At 43.5% G+C, this 14,224-nt stretch overlaps 1 long non-coding RNA gene across 1 annotated transcript; it reads left to right on the top strand.

Moving 5' to 3' along the window:
- Positions 1-784: 784 nt before the first annotated feature.
- Positions 785-6,239, top strand: LOC115029551 (uncharacterized). Its single transcript, XR_003835113.1, has 3 exons — positions 785-992; positions 1,445-1,585; positions 4,729-6,239. It is a non-coding gene; the product is annotated as an uncharacterized LOC115029551 (long non-coding RNA).
- The last annotated feature ends 7,985 nt before the right edge of the window (positions 6,240-14,224 follow it).

Raw genomic sequence — 14,224 nt, 5'->3', positions numbered from 1 at the left:
AAAGAGACTCGTTGTCATTGACATTCCTTATGCTGGGGTCACCAAGCCTTGTGGGGGACACACTCAAAGTTAATGCATATCCATTGTTGGTCTAACGTTTGAAAGCAACTGGCCACACTAGTTCTCATAGATTAAATCTAAGAGGCTGGCCCTTGGAAAAGGGGCCTGTGATGTTCTAAGAGATCTCTGTTCCCAGGAGTGTCCCTGTATCATCTCTGTGTGGAAGAAGGCACCTGTTCTCTCTGCTGTCTGGAAGAGCTCTGGGTCCTCACCACACACCGTGGGATACAGCCATCCTCTCAGCGTGCATGGCATTCTGTGGCTGGAAGGAGCTGAGACTGACAAGATATCCTACCTGATCTTGATCCCCTCTCTCTCAGGTCAATAGACCAGAGCTCTTCCTTGGTTACACTCCAAGTTCTGCTGACAAAACAAAGCATGCACAAATGGGAAAGGGTGGAGCTTTAGAGAGGCACCCTAGTTGAACATCGGGATGGAAGTCAGCACATAGGGCAACATGGACTCCTTGAAAATGGCTGCAGTGAGAAAGAAGATGCTTCCAATGGGCTGCTTGTCTTCAGCTCCGAGCACTGATGACCTCTGCACAACAGATTGTGTGTGTGTGTGTGTGTGTGTCTTAATTGCCACACTTTTAAGTTAGTCTCAGGCCTGTGCAACAGGCACATATGTACCCTAGAGTTTGATTTATTATGTGAGGCATCCTTATGATGGATTTGGGGGCAATAAACAGATGCCAGTCATATCTGTCACAACCACCTGCTCCAATGCCAACATGGCCAGGCCATCATGGCACCTCTGTCCACTGTGTATCCTTGACACTGTACTGAGGAGAGACTCACCAAAGGGTGGCAGCAAGGGAGCTGGAACTTTGGCTCCTATGATCCCATTCCCAGAGTCTCCCCTATGTTCTCGTGGCTGTGTCCTGTCACATGGAGAAGAGTGGTGAGGCGGACCCTGGACATCAGAACAAGGTACAAATGCAGTCATGCGGACAGCTCCTAGTCAGAAGACACTGACACCAGAGGGAGTTTTCAAAAGAGGTGCTCAGATCATACGTGTCTCACAGTCAGGGAGAGGGAGACCAGCTTCCGTTCACCTCATAGGACACTAAATGCATGCTCAGACTAAGGCCAGGGGACAAAGGTGTGTCTATGGAAACCCCATGTATGTACAACTGAGACTCATACTGAGAACCATGGAGTGTTCAGGCTAGTGAGGGAACATTCCAGAGTAAAATAAGACTGTGAGGGTATAGGGAGGGAGGGATGGCAGAGGTCAGAGAGAAAGAGCGCGAGCGTGTGCCACAGAGGTGAGCACAAAGTGAAGCTTGGCTATGCCCAAGCGTTGGAGGATGCGCATGAAGCTTGACAGAAGGCTGAGTCTGGGAAGAGTCAGAAATCACAATTGTGCTTTTATTTTCCAGATGAATATGAGAATGTATTTGCCTCCCGTAGCAGTCTCTGCCTTCCTGGGCTTTCATCTATATGTAGTGTCCGTGCAAGTAACATGTGACATTCAGTGATGATGGTGACTGATCACTCGGTGGCTTCTCCCCACCTGCCACGTGAGTGCCTTTGCTTTATGGCTCACTTCAGCCAACGTGCCCTCTGTATCCTTCCTTGGTTGACAACAACCCTGGCTACACAGGACACCCAGAGGCTACTAGGAAGAAAGAACTTAGGGGTCTAGGGAGATGGTTCAGATGATAAAATGCTGGTGTGGTCCTCAGAGCTCACACCACATGCAGTGAGAAGGTGGAGACAGTGGTCCCCTCTGGCTCTCAGGCCAGCCATGCTAGTCTCCTTAGTGAGTTCCAGACCAGGGAGAAACCCTGTCTCAAAAAGCCAAGTAGATGACATCTTAAGTTGTCCACTGGATTTCACATGTATGTGCACACGTGAGCTCATGCTGACATGACCACATGCACACAACACACATGCATGTGTAGTTCACGGGATGCATTGCAGTTCTTCATGCTTGCAAAAGTCTTCAAAACCTCCTTTAGTTATTTTAAATAATGTCTTCATTGCTTCAAACCTAGGCATGTGGACTTTATCACGGGTGTTCTAATTGCTCGTATTTATTGTTAGTGACTGTCTCTTACTGCGCTTAACTCAAAGCTTAAGCTTTATCATTAGCATGTATGTGTAGGAGAGAAACTGTCAGTTTCCATACATGTACTGGGATGTATATCCACATATAAGGAAGGCCGATGTGTGGGTTATATGCTCTCTGAGCGGCAGGATATAAGCCAAACTCCAGGAAATGACTAGCAAAGCCAGTCTGCTCAGACTCACACAGCCAGTGACTCACTGGCTACATTCATACCGGCACGCTGCTCTGTTTAAAACTGAACTCCCTCTAGTGCAATAAAAATACCAAACTCCTGATATGAAGGTTGCAAGAGATTGAGGTTAACTCATGTTAATTTAGATTATACATGGGAATCCAAGCACTGTTGTGCAGATTTGCCAAAGGCCAAACTGGCTAAGTTATCACTTCCCTAACCCATGTGATCTTTAAGTTGGCTTTTTCTCCCAACTCCAATTTATATTCTTCCATCTGCGCAAAGCACAGTTTTTTAGTGAAGTTCCCTCCCTAAGCCATGTCTAAGCATGGAGGATAAAGATGCCAAAGGATAGTGGGAAGCTGGTGGGTGGGTACCGTTTTCATTCACTCTGTCAGGATCTCAGCTCCATCTCTGCTCCCATTCTCCAGGAATTAAAGCTATGTGGACATCCTGGTGTGTAAGTTGCCATGTTTATTTATTTTTTTCCTATTCAAATTTAGTCATCTCTGTCTTAGGGTTTCTGCTGTTGTGAAGAGACACCAAGACTATGGCTACTCTTATAAGGAAAAACATTTGATTGGTATTGGCTTTACAGTTTCAGAGGTTTAGTCTGTGATCATCACAGCAAAAAGCATGGTAGCACGCAGTCAGTCATGGTATTGGAGAAGGAGCCAGAAGCTGTAAAGTTGGATCAGCACGCAACAGGGAGAGGAGGGTGGGTGGGAATGAGAGAGGTGTGTGCTGAGCCTGGCTTGAGCGTCTGAAACCTCCAAGCCCATCCCCAGTGACACACTTCCTTCAACAAGGCCACACCTCCAATAATGCCACTCCCGATGAGTCTGTGGGAGCCATTTTCATTCAAACTTCCACATTTGCTACACAGACCACAGTGTCTCAGCCTCAGCAATGTGGTCACACTGGACCTGGCTTTTTTTTTCCTTGCTTGGTACATTGTCCCGCACATTGTAGGCTGCTCAGGAGTACCCCTAATCTTCAGCCACTAAATGCTAATGGCATTATCCATCAAGGTTTTTGTTTTGTCTGTAGGCACCTGTGCATTTGTTTGTATTTGTGTAGGGGCATGTGCATGCATGTGTATGTGCATGTGCATGTGTATGTGTATACATGTGAAGGCCTAATGCTAACACCGGGGCGACTTCCTCCTTCGCTCTCCATCTTTTTCCCTTGAGGCAGGTCTCTCACTTCATCCCAGAGCTGGCTAACACTGCTGGTCTCACTAGCTCTTGTCCCCAGGGTCCTCTGTCCCTGCCTTGCCAGAGCTGGAACCACAGGAAGGTTGTCATGCCTGTGTGGCGCTTACACAGGGGTTAAGGATTCAAACTCTTGTCCTTGCTTGTGTGGCAAGCGCTTTACTCTCTGGACATTCTGCAAGCTTTGACAGGCTAAACTCATCATTGCCAGGGGTTCCAAATGCCTGTGTGGGGACAACGGACATGAAGGCTTAGTTTTACATTTAATTTTAATTTTAATTGTTTCGGAAAGTAGGAATCACCGTGTACACTCCTCAGTATCTTGTTTCTCCTAAGTCAAAACCATGACACCAACAACAACAACAAAAAATCGTGACAAAAGTTTTCATCAACTGTAGTGCTGTTTGATGACTTTAATGGCTGATTAATATTTTGTGGGGGGGTGGCACCGTATCTTAAGCTTACTCTGCCGTTCTTCTGTTATGGATATTTACATAGGTTGTAGTCCTCGGCCTCCAGAACTGCAACTAGGCATCTTGGTTCTCAAGTTCTTACAGGTTCCCAGAAACAGAACTGCGTCACATCTATTGTTCATTTTAAAAGATAATTTCCAGGCCATTTGATGATAGCCTTTGGAGGCAGCTGTAAGTTGCACTTGAATTAAGGAAGCGTGATCAGATTCTGAAACCTTGGTGGACAATGGATGGGATTATTTCAATTTTTTTTAAACAGGAAAAGAAACACAAATATATTTGAAAATTTAATCCTAAATACAGCAACTCTGTGAGCTGCAGGAAGTTTTTGGTTCAGCTGCTGGACCTTTCCAATGACGTCAGTCAGGCTTTTGAGTAAAGCCTACATTAAATGAGCCCTGGAGGTGTGTGTACCTGAGCTGACATTGTCTTCTGTAGTCATGCTAGGAAAGAGAAGCTGAAGAGGGGCTGGAGTAAAGCTGTATCAAGTGATGTAATACTTTAAAACCACGTCTTGTAAGTTCCCTTGGTGTTGATGTGCACCGGAGACTCTGAACCCAACTCCACTAGTCAATAAAACACAGCCTGACTATCATGTCAGTATCAAGGGACTGGCTGAATGGCTCTCTGTTTAAGACTTTGGATTATTGAAATGTCACTTAAGTCCTCAGCCAGAGCTCAGCCCAGCCTCTAGGTAGCAGGTTTTCATGTTTTCTATTCTTCTCCCCTTTAGAGACGTATTGAGACAAAGCACAACTTGGTGTTAGAATCCCACGATCTCACTCCTCGGCTAAGAAAACGAAGACTTCCTTTGGCCTGTTGGAGTGACTCGGTGAGTGTGTCATTTCTTTTGGTCACTGAGCTGTAAGCGCACCCTTCTCTGGATTTGGCAGGTGTCAAGTCACAGAGGACAAAACTGAGTTCAGATGAAGTGCTTGACTTCTTTTTCAACAGGTGTACTTTAAAATGCGCATGTGCTGTGTGCTTGGAAATTTTCATAGAGCTTCCTTGTTGCGATTGGAAGGCAAAGATGGCCTCCAGGCGACCGACCGGGAGGGCTGTGTTAGCCTCCAGCCTCCGCGGAGGCTCTGGGCTGTGCTCGAAGCCTTTCAGTGGTACAAGCACACACTTTTTGTAGTTAGAGTAATATCTGGATTTCTCCAATTCCTCTGTTCTCTGACGTCGTTTCGCCTAATGAGATGATCGTAATGCTTGGGCTGTACAGGAACAAAGCAAAGACTGATTTTATGTGGAGTTTTGGGAACACTGAGTTCAGTAATTAGAACATTGAGAGAAAAAAAAAAGTCTAGGGATTGGTTGAAGATGGAGTTTAGTAATCACAGTTGATCTGATTCTTACAGGTTGGCTTGAGAAGTTTGGGCTTGTTGCTGATTGGCTGACTTTCAGAAGGGAAAGGAGATTGCTGATTGGCTGGAAGCGCAGGGTTGCCGCTGATTGGCTGGTTGTCCGAAGTGCAGGGTTGCCGCTGATTGGCTGGTTGTCAGAGCATTAAGAAAGCAGAATTTCCGCTGTTGCCTTTAGTGGCTTCATACAGGTCTTGGCTGTAACAAGTTTCTGCCTTCAGACTCTGGCCATGAGATATTCTTTTCATTTCTTTAATCATGAGTTTAGGAACTTCAAATTCTCGACTGTGTGAGGAAGTCAGGGAATAGAACTTGCCAAAGAGTGAATGTGTTTGCACTCTGTTGGCTTCTCCACTCCCAAGGGTAGTGGGACACACGGGGTTTATCAAGTGTTTGATCTTTGTTAGTCTATTTGATGATGGAATCTTAAGATGTCCTCGACTCCCAAAAGTGAAGGCAAGAGAACATGCTCGCTTGTGTGCATCGTATGAGTGTGCTTGTGTTCGGTCTTCCTGCCCATCTGGGTGTTTGTGGATGTAATAGCTTGTCATCAGGCATCTTTCTCAATCACCCTTCCATCTTCATTCTTGGGGATATGGTCTCCCGTTAGACTTAGAGCTCCCAGTTGGCTGGATTGGCTGCTCAGTGCACCCCATAATATGCCTGTCTCTGCCCCCCAAATGTTTGGATTACAGAGGTACCGTGTCTGGCTTTTCTGTTCGTTCTGGAGATTCAAAGCAGAGTTCTTGTGTCTGTGTATCAAGGACTTACCAGGGACTCATCTCCTCCGCCCGGAGCACCGTAAAAATTAAATAAATAGTTTAAATATCTGCATATTTCTGCTGTCATCTGACCCTTTTGTTTAGGTTTTTTTACAATATTAAATTTTAAGGCCCTGTTCTTTAGCCCTTTACAAATTGAAAGTTCTCAGCATATGATTCAATGTATGTTTGTTTTGGGTTTTCTTCAACTATCCAGGAAGAGAATATCCATGAAGACGTGCTTTGACACAGTCAGATTGCTCAGTTATTTTTCTTGGCTTCTGGGTTTGATATTATATATGGAAAACTCTAACTTAGAAATTCTAGTTTCTCTTTTTAAGATTACATTTATTTATTCATTTTGTTGAGGGTGGTGCTTGTGCGACGATGGTGTGTCTGTGGAAGTCAGAGAACAACTTGCGGGGGCTGGTTTCTCCATTTTCTTTTCTTTTTTCTTTCTTTCTTTCTTTCTTTTTTTTTTTTTGGTTTGGTTTTTCGAGACAGGGTTTCTCTGTATAGCCCTGGCTGTCCTGGAACTCACTTTGTAGACCAGGCTGGCCTCGAACTCAGAAATCCGCCTGCCTCTGCCTCCCGAGTGCTGGGATTAAAGGTGTACGCCACCTCGCCCGGCTCGGTTTCTCCATTTTCAATGTGTGGTTCTCAAGGATAAAGCTTGGATTCTCAGCTCAGTGAAAAACATCACAGGCTGCTGGGGAGAGGCTCTGGAGATGACACCCTCCTGTGCTTCCTTAGGCACTGAATGCAGTGAGTGGTTCTCAGCCTATGGGTGGTCCAATAACCTTTTAGGGGGGGGGGTCACCTAAGACCATCAGAAAACACAGATTTTTATATTATGATTCATAACAGTAGCAAAATTACAGTTATAAAGTAGCAACAAAATACTTCTATGGTTGGGGCGTCAGCTGTAACTTAGAAACTGTAACTGCATCGAAAGGTTGCAGCACTGGGAAGGTAGAGAACCATTGCTCCAGTGGCTTCACTTCCATCCACCCCTCTGCAAGTCGCACTGGTGTAAACACAGAGATGGGGGTAACACAAAATGCTCGGGCAGCTTAGCTGCCCCAACGCTAATTTTGAAATGGCTTTTTTTTTATTGCTATGAATCACTACCTTTGATTAACATTTATTGCTTATGGTATATTTATTTACTCCTGATTTTCCTTCTCAAGTTCATTGAGCACAGCCAATGTGCTGGAGTGTTGGTTTATCACAATACCACATGTGCTCTGTGGTTTGATCACATGATTGTCCGCTGTGATCATTACAATGGGTATGCTCTCTGTGCCACACTCCTCAGCTCTCTTCCCATTCACCTTTAATGATGGGGGGAATAGGTTTAAGATCAATCGCATGTTTTCTGAAGCTTCTCTCTATCGCGTGAACCGCCCCGAGTGGAGCCCTCTTCTCCAACAATCCTCTTCTGGCAGCGGCGGCAGCAGCTGAGGGACATTCCAGAGCACTTCAACATTTGTGTGGGTGACAAAGATTCTTTAGAAACAGGAGGATTGGAAGAGGATCCCCATACGTGGGTCCACGTGTTCTTTGCGGAGAAATCATGCGATTGATGTGTATGTACTGAAGTTGGTGTGTGAAAGGGCTGGTGTTGGATGTGATTTAGAAACGGTGACTAAATCAATGTGGTGGTCATTTTTCTCATGCTCATATTTATCAATACATGGAAGAGTGGCTTGGGTGGCAATATAGGTTGTCTTGGCAGTGGTTTCCCAAGGAAAGAGTATTAATTTGATTGCTCTTCCCTGATTTGTTCCAGCGATCGATTGATCCTTCTATCTATCTATCTATCTCTATCCATCCATCCAGTTCTCGATTATCTACTGTTCAAATGATCCATTGATTTATATTGAGAGACACAGAGATGGAGGACTGTTATTAGCCACTCCTGTCCATAGTTAATGAAATAAGGTTTCAAATCAGAATCCACACCCAAGTTATTTTACTGAATGAGGATAAATATCTTTGGAGATAGGCAACATGTTCTCTACCTGTGAGTGACTTAGAGGAGACCCTCTCACTGCAGGCATTATACACTTCAGCGTATCTTATAGCACAATGGCCTACCCTTTTGTGCAGGATTGTTACTTAAACAAATTTGAGATGATCATGTAACTCAGGTCCTTCCCAGGTGATACTGAGATGGAGGGAGGCTCTAGAGAGAGGGCTGTAATTGCTCACCTGAGGTCACATGGCAAGTCCCTGGTGTGAAAACAAATGAGTGACCCATAGGATGAATGTCATCATTCTGGTGGACGCCCTGAGTGAGACCATTATTATGATTTGCAGTATGGAGTAGGAGACTTCTGTAAGCTGAGTCATATATGTTCATTTAAGTGTTTTTCTACCCTAGAATTAAGACATAAATGAAAAAGGGGAGGAGGGAGAGGGGAAGAAGGGGAGGAGGGAGAGGAGGAGGCAGAGGAGTGCTGGAAGGCTTTGTGTTTCCTGCGTTGTATCGGCCTCAGGAAAAGTGCTGGCGTCCACTTCAAGCTGATAAGAGCACAAGCAATTCCCTTACTTCCTGTGCAGGACTAGATTCTCCATCCGAAGGTGGTTGATATGAGCACGAGAGCTCATTAGATGTGGCCTCTGCATGGACATTTTCTCATCACTGCATCTGTTGTACTAATCTTTCCTGGGGACTCTAGAAGGAACATCTGTCCACTCCAGGTGGGCAACAGAGACAGACAGACATACTGTTTCACCAAAGTTCGACTTGTGAGAACAGTCAGTTTGTTGGGTTTTCTCACAAAGCATGGGTGGAGTGTTTCTCACAGGAATGTTGGTAACCCCTAAACAGCTACGTCACCCCTAAGTCCCACTCTATCATAGATGATGATATTGTAGGGCTGCACAATGGAGTCCCACTCTCCACTAGCCTTCTACTGCTTACACAGCCCCATGTCTCTTACAATTACTTGTAGCTAGGAGAGGAGGGAACAGGAATCCCAGGCAGGGGACTCTTTTGGGGAGGAATGCTGGGCTAATGTTTGCTTTCTCCTAAATCGTCTACAATAGAGTCATACTTCAGCTGTGAACCTGAAGCTGCCCTACAAGGCAATGATATTTGTTTTGTCTTTCCAAGCAGGATGGACCTGATAGGATTTCAAGTCTTGGAACTTCTCCCAAAGACTGATTCAGCAGCTCTGCAGTGAGAGCTGCCCATTGTTAAGATGTGGATGTGAAATCTCACTCACCCGGTCCCCACCTGATGGTGCTGTCTCCAGAGGTTGTAGAACCTTAGGAAGGTGAAGAATAGATGGAAGAAGCTGAGTGCTGGAGAAGAAATAGGTTTTGGTGTTTGTAGTGGAGCCTGCTTCTGGTCTTCAGCCTGCTTTCTGGTCAACAGAGATGTGGGCAAGCAGCCTCTCTCCTTCGGCCATGTAGCCACCTGGCTTGTCCTCCATGATGGGATGTATTCCCATAAACCATGACACACACACACACACACACACACACACACACACACACACACACACACACACCTCTTTAGTTGTTTCTTTCAGGTAATTATTACACTAATGAGAAAAGTAATTAACCAAATAGCCCCTAGTTTAGCCAAGCTCCCAACCAGTTCCAGGGGAGGCTGAGGTTTTGTGACATGCTCCTTTTTGGGTCTGCATCTGACTACATGAGTGTAATGTGATGACCTAAGAGATACATTATAGATGTGAGTTTAACCACGCATGCCCATTAGAAACATGCACAACGTGGTCCCATGCATCGAGACATATGGAGTATGTGGCTGATTGACAGGTGAGGAAATAAACCAAGGGGTTGAGATACCATGTGACTCCACTTGCAGTTTCTAGTTTTTCTAGAGCAGTGGAGGAGGGCTATCGAGCAGTCCACCTTAAGACTGAGAAAGGGCAAAGTACAGGATAGGGGCCAGACAATGATTTCATTATATGATGGAAACAGGAAAATGCAGTGAAATTCTATCAGTCCCGAGGACTGGCTCCTCTTAGAGGTTAGACGAGCAGCCTCGAGTGATCTCACACTTATGGGCTTCATAGCTACCAATGCTGGTGCAACTGTAGGAGGGCTATGACTGAAGATGCAGGATCTCACATGATACTCAGAGCTTTAACTACTCTCCACGGTGGCCACAGAACTAAAATAGATAATTAGTCCAGATGCACAGTCCCCTGAGAAGAGTGAACAGAGCTGTGTCTAAATCAGTAAGAGCAACCCTTAGCAAAAATCAAACCAGACTGTGAGCTTGAATTTCAGTGTCAAAGGCAAATCGTCCAGTATACTACATGATGACATAAAGAAGGCACTAGAAAGAAATGAGCCTCAAACATTTAAAATCCATAAAGAATGGTCCCTTTCATTGTCTGTAGAGAGTCTATTCCATGAAGGCAGGTTCTGTGGTACTCAGACTACTGATGAGGAATTGAGTCCCACTGGGCTCATGTGACATCTAGCTGAACACCACTGACACATCTCTGTGGCTCAATGTCCCATCCACATACTTGAAAATGGAGGGCCTCCCTTAGGTAGCAAACATCAGGGAAGTCGGAACAGGAAGCAACCTCTGATGATCAGAAGTGTGTGGTCCATGGAATCAAACAAGGTGAAACACACCGTCCCTTATTGCTTTGTGGTCTTCAAAGGCTCTGGTGAATACGGTGGTCAAAGAACACTCTAAAATTCTCTCAAAATTCTAATGATTAAAATTAACCGGCAGTCATAAATAGGATGTGATTTCCTGTGGAAGCAAACACATATACTAACTGGGAACTCTGCACTGTGTCGACTTACTTTATAAGTCGCCCATACAGAGCTGGCGTAATAGCCAGCAATCCACTGGTGGGTGTGCACCAGTAATTGCTAATTACCCACGGACACTGACTTTCAAACAACTGGGGTGCATTTTAACTGCTTCTTAGGAAGCCATGTGTCTCTTTCACAATCCACCTAGGTCCCACTAGCACTTACCCCAACACTGCCTGAGCTATAATAGATTCATAATAGGCATGGTCATGTATTAATAATAATCATGATAAATTACGTTCTCAAGTGCTTTCCCTATGCTTAATCTTCATAACGGCGCTACAGGATGTGTCAGGAAAGTGTGGTTATCCCTGTTTACTGACGATGGAGTGAAGCTACTGTAAGGTCAGGGGGATTCTCCAAAGTCACGTGACTTCACCACAACCCAGGCTTTGCCTTTGTTTATTCCACAGTCTTATCGAATGTCAGAGACAGAGCTGTGCTAAAGCACCCATGATTGAAACCCTAAAGATGTGGTCACTCCTGTGAATTCTGCCTCTCCCAGGGGCATCTCCCTAACTTCTTTGAGATAGACCACACATCTTTAAAACAGTAAAGATAATAACTATTCCAGCCTACAAAGTTTTGGTGAAAACCGATAGAGGATCACCGCACTTGAAATTTATTTGTAGTTTATTCTTCACCTGGTTCCATTTAGTCCAAAAGATGTATGACTTAATGCAAATCTTAGTGCTTATTTGCATATAATACATTTTTTTCCTTTGGACCATTCTAAAAAAAACTTGTATGATTTTTTTCAAAGATTCCTTTGACATAAATAAAAATGAGAAGCATGCAAGCCACTCTGCTAGGTACACCAAATGTCTTTCCTGATATTGTATGCTATATTCTGCTCAGAAAGATATGGGAGAGTCAGAAGGGAAGGAGAGAAAAACAGGTGCATCTAAAATCATCCCATTTAGAAGAGTCATGTCTTGTTCAAGCAAAATCGTGGATACTTTAGCGTTTTCATGGTAAAGAAAATTGTTTGAAAATGAGCAACGGTGTTCCCCCTTGTCAAAAGTCTATTCCAAATATTTTAGAAGACTGAGAAAATCAGAATTAGATGTTCAACATTATTAAATGATTTCCTATTAATGAGCTAACATCTCTGGGCCTCTGTACTTTTAGCGTATTAACTAATGTGTGTTACTGTCATAATTTTAGAGTACTTCATTCTTGAATTCTTATAATAAAATTTTAAATAAAAGGCAATAGTTTTACAGCCATTTCCAGCTTAAAATGTTAATGTTTTATTTAGAGATGTAAAAGCAACATTTTCAGAGGGGCTGAGACTGGGACTCTATTTTTCTGGGAATTTTTATAATCATTATAAACATTGGCCTAAGGGGCTGTAAAGTCCCATCTTTCCTGGTGGGAAATTATAGACAACTATAAATTTTCCTTCTCTCTCTCTCTTGGGTTAGTTTTTTTCAACAGTTTTTTTCTGCATTCTCTGTAAAAATCTATTTTCAAATTGAAAATTATTTTCAAAAGCTATAGATTGAAGTTTTACACTAATACCTTTGTCTGGTCCATTTCACTTTTTATTTAATTTATATTTCTGTCATTTTATATGATTATTTCTACTTAAACTTTGATTTGATTTTTTTAGTAGAAAAAAATCAGGTCTTATATTTGTTCATTTGTATTATCTACCTACTTTTCTGATCCATTGCTTTTTTGCTTTTACTTTTCAGCCTCCTTCCATTTTACTTTTCTCAAGAGAGTCATGTGACCTAATAAAAGGCCGATTGGCCAGGAACCTGCTCTGGTTTGAAACCTGATCACCTTCCCCACAGCATCTGCATAGCATGCTTCTCTTACACTCATTTACGCATGATGTTTAGTGGCTTACCTGATTTCCAACGTAATCCTGTTTCAGATCATGTAAGAATTAAATCCCGAGTATGTTTCCATTTACTGACTCATGGGAGTCGTAAGCTACTGTATAATTAGTGTTTGCCAATGTGTGCTACAATGTTGAGAAGAGGTATATTTTCTTGCACTCCGTTCTACACTCTTTCTGATGTCTGGAACTTCTGGCCCCACCCCCACCCCTAGGCAAGCACACACCTGTACACTCCAACCTTGGAAGGAGAAAGTGCGTGAAGTCTCGGATGTCTCAGTGCCCCTGCCGCACCCTCCTTGTGCCTTCAACAACATGTAACTATTATTTTTGGAATATAATAGTTTTTGTGTTTTCTCTCCAGAGTTTACTTACTGCTAAAATAAAATGTCTTCGTATGGAGAAATCACATTAAGGTCTCCATTGTCTGACAGGAATATGGAGACCTCACTTTCCTTTGATTACATTTGTTGTATTTCTTCTCAACCTCAATTATAATATACTTGCCTAATTGTTTAATAATGCACACATGCCAACTTCACATAATTGTTAGGACTTTGTGGTAATATTAGAGTGAACTGACAGGTTCAGTATTTGAACTATCAAATATTTAAATATCTACCTCAGTTTCTTTTCCTGACAAAAACAACTTAAGTGAGAAAAGGCTCCCTTTGGTTAATGGTTTAAGGGTGCACAGTCCACCATGGTGGGGAAGCCAAGCAGACGGGTGCTAGTACCTGTTGTTCAGGCTGCACTCATGATCAGGAACAGAAATGGGTGCATGTGTGCTAATGCTCAGCCTGCTTTCTCTCTTTTATTTAGTTCAGGATTCCCTGCCTAGGGGATAGTCCCACCCATAGTGAACAAGTATTTTCACTTCAATTAATACAATTAAGGTTATCCTCCACAGGCATGTCAAAGGCTCATCTCCTAGGTAACACTAGATTCTGTCAAGCCACCAATGAGACATTAAACAGTGCAGTGTCAGTAATGTGGAAATTCATGTGTGGGTGCATATTATTATCATCTTACTTCTAACACTACATGTAACCACTTTCTTTTTCCTGGCAAGTCATTTCTTTTTCCATGTGAATTGCGCTCTCTGTCGTTTTTCCTGTAACAATTCTGTTTTAACATCTTATTTATTAATTAGTCCTTTGAGGATTTTGTATGTGTTTTGATCATTGTCACCCTACCCCAATTTTTGCAGATCCACTCCTACTTCCATACTCACCATGTGTCCAACTTTGAGTCATTTTTGGCCCCATCAATGCCAATATGGCTGCCTAAATACTCTTGCAAGTATGGCCTCCCACTTGAGTATGGTCAAGTTATCGGAGTCTTCTCTTTCTCTTAGGGAAAACTGTCCTTTCCCTTTTACACCATCTAACAATTGCCAAAAGCTGCGCAACCTCTGGTACAATTCTATGCCCATGCTTG

Source organism: Mus caroli, unplaced genomic scaffold (genome assembly GCF_978045245.1).
Source record: "Mus caroli unplaced genomic scaffold, Mus_caroli_1 scaffold_17, whole genome shotgun sequence".
NCBI classification, from domain to species: domain Eukaryota; kingdom Metazoa; phylum Chordata; class Mammalia; order Rodentia; family Muridae; genus Mus; species Mus caroli.
Note: the sequence above shows the minus strand (reverse complement) of the source record. Positions and strands in the feature narration are given on the sequence as shown.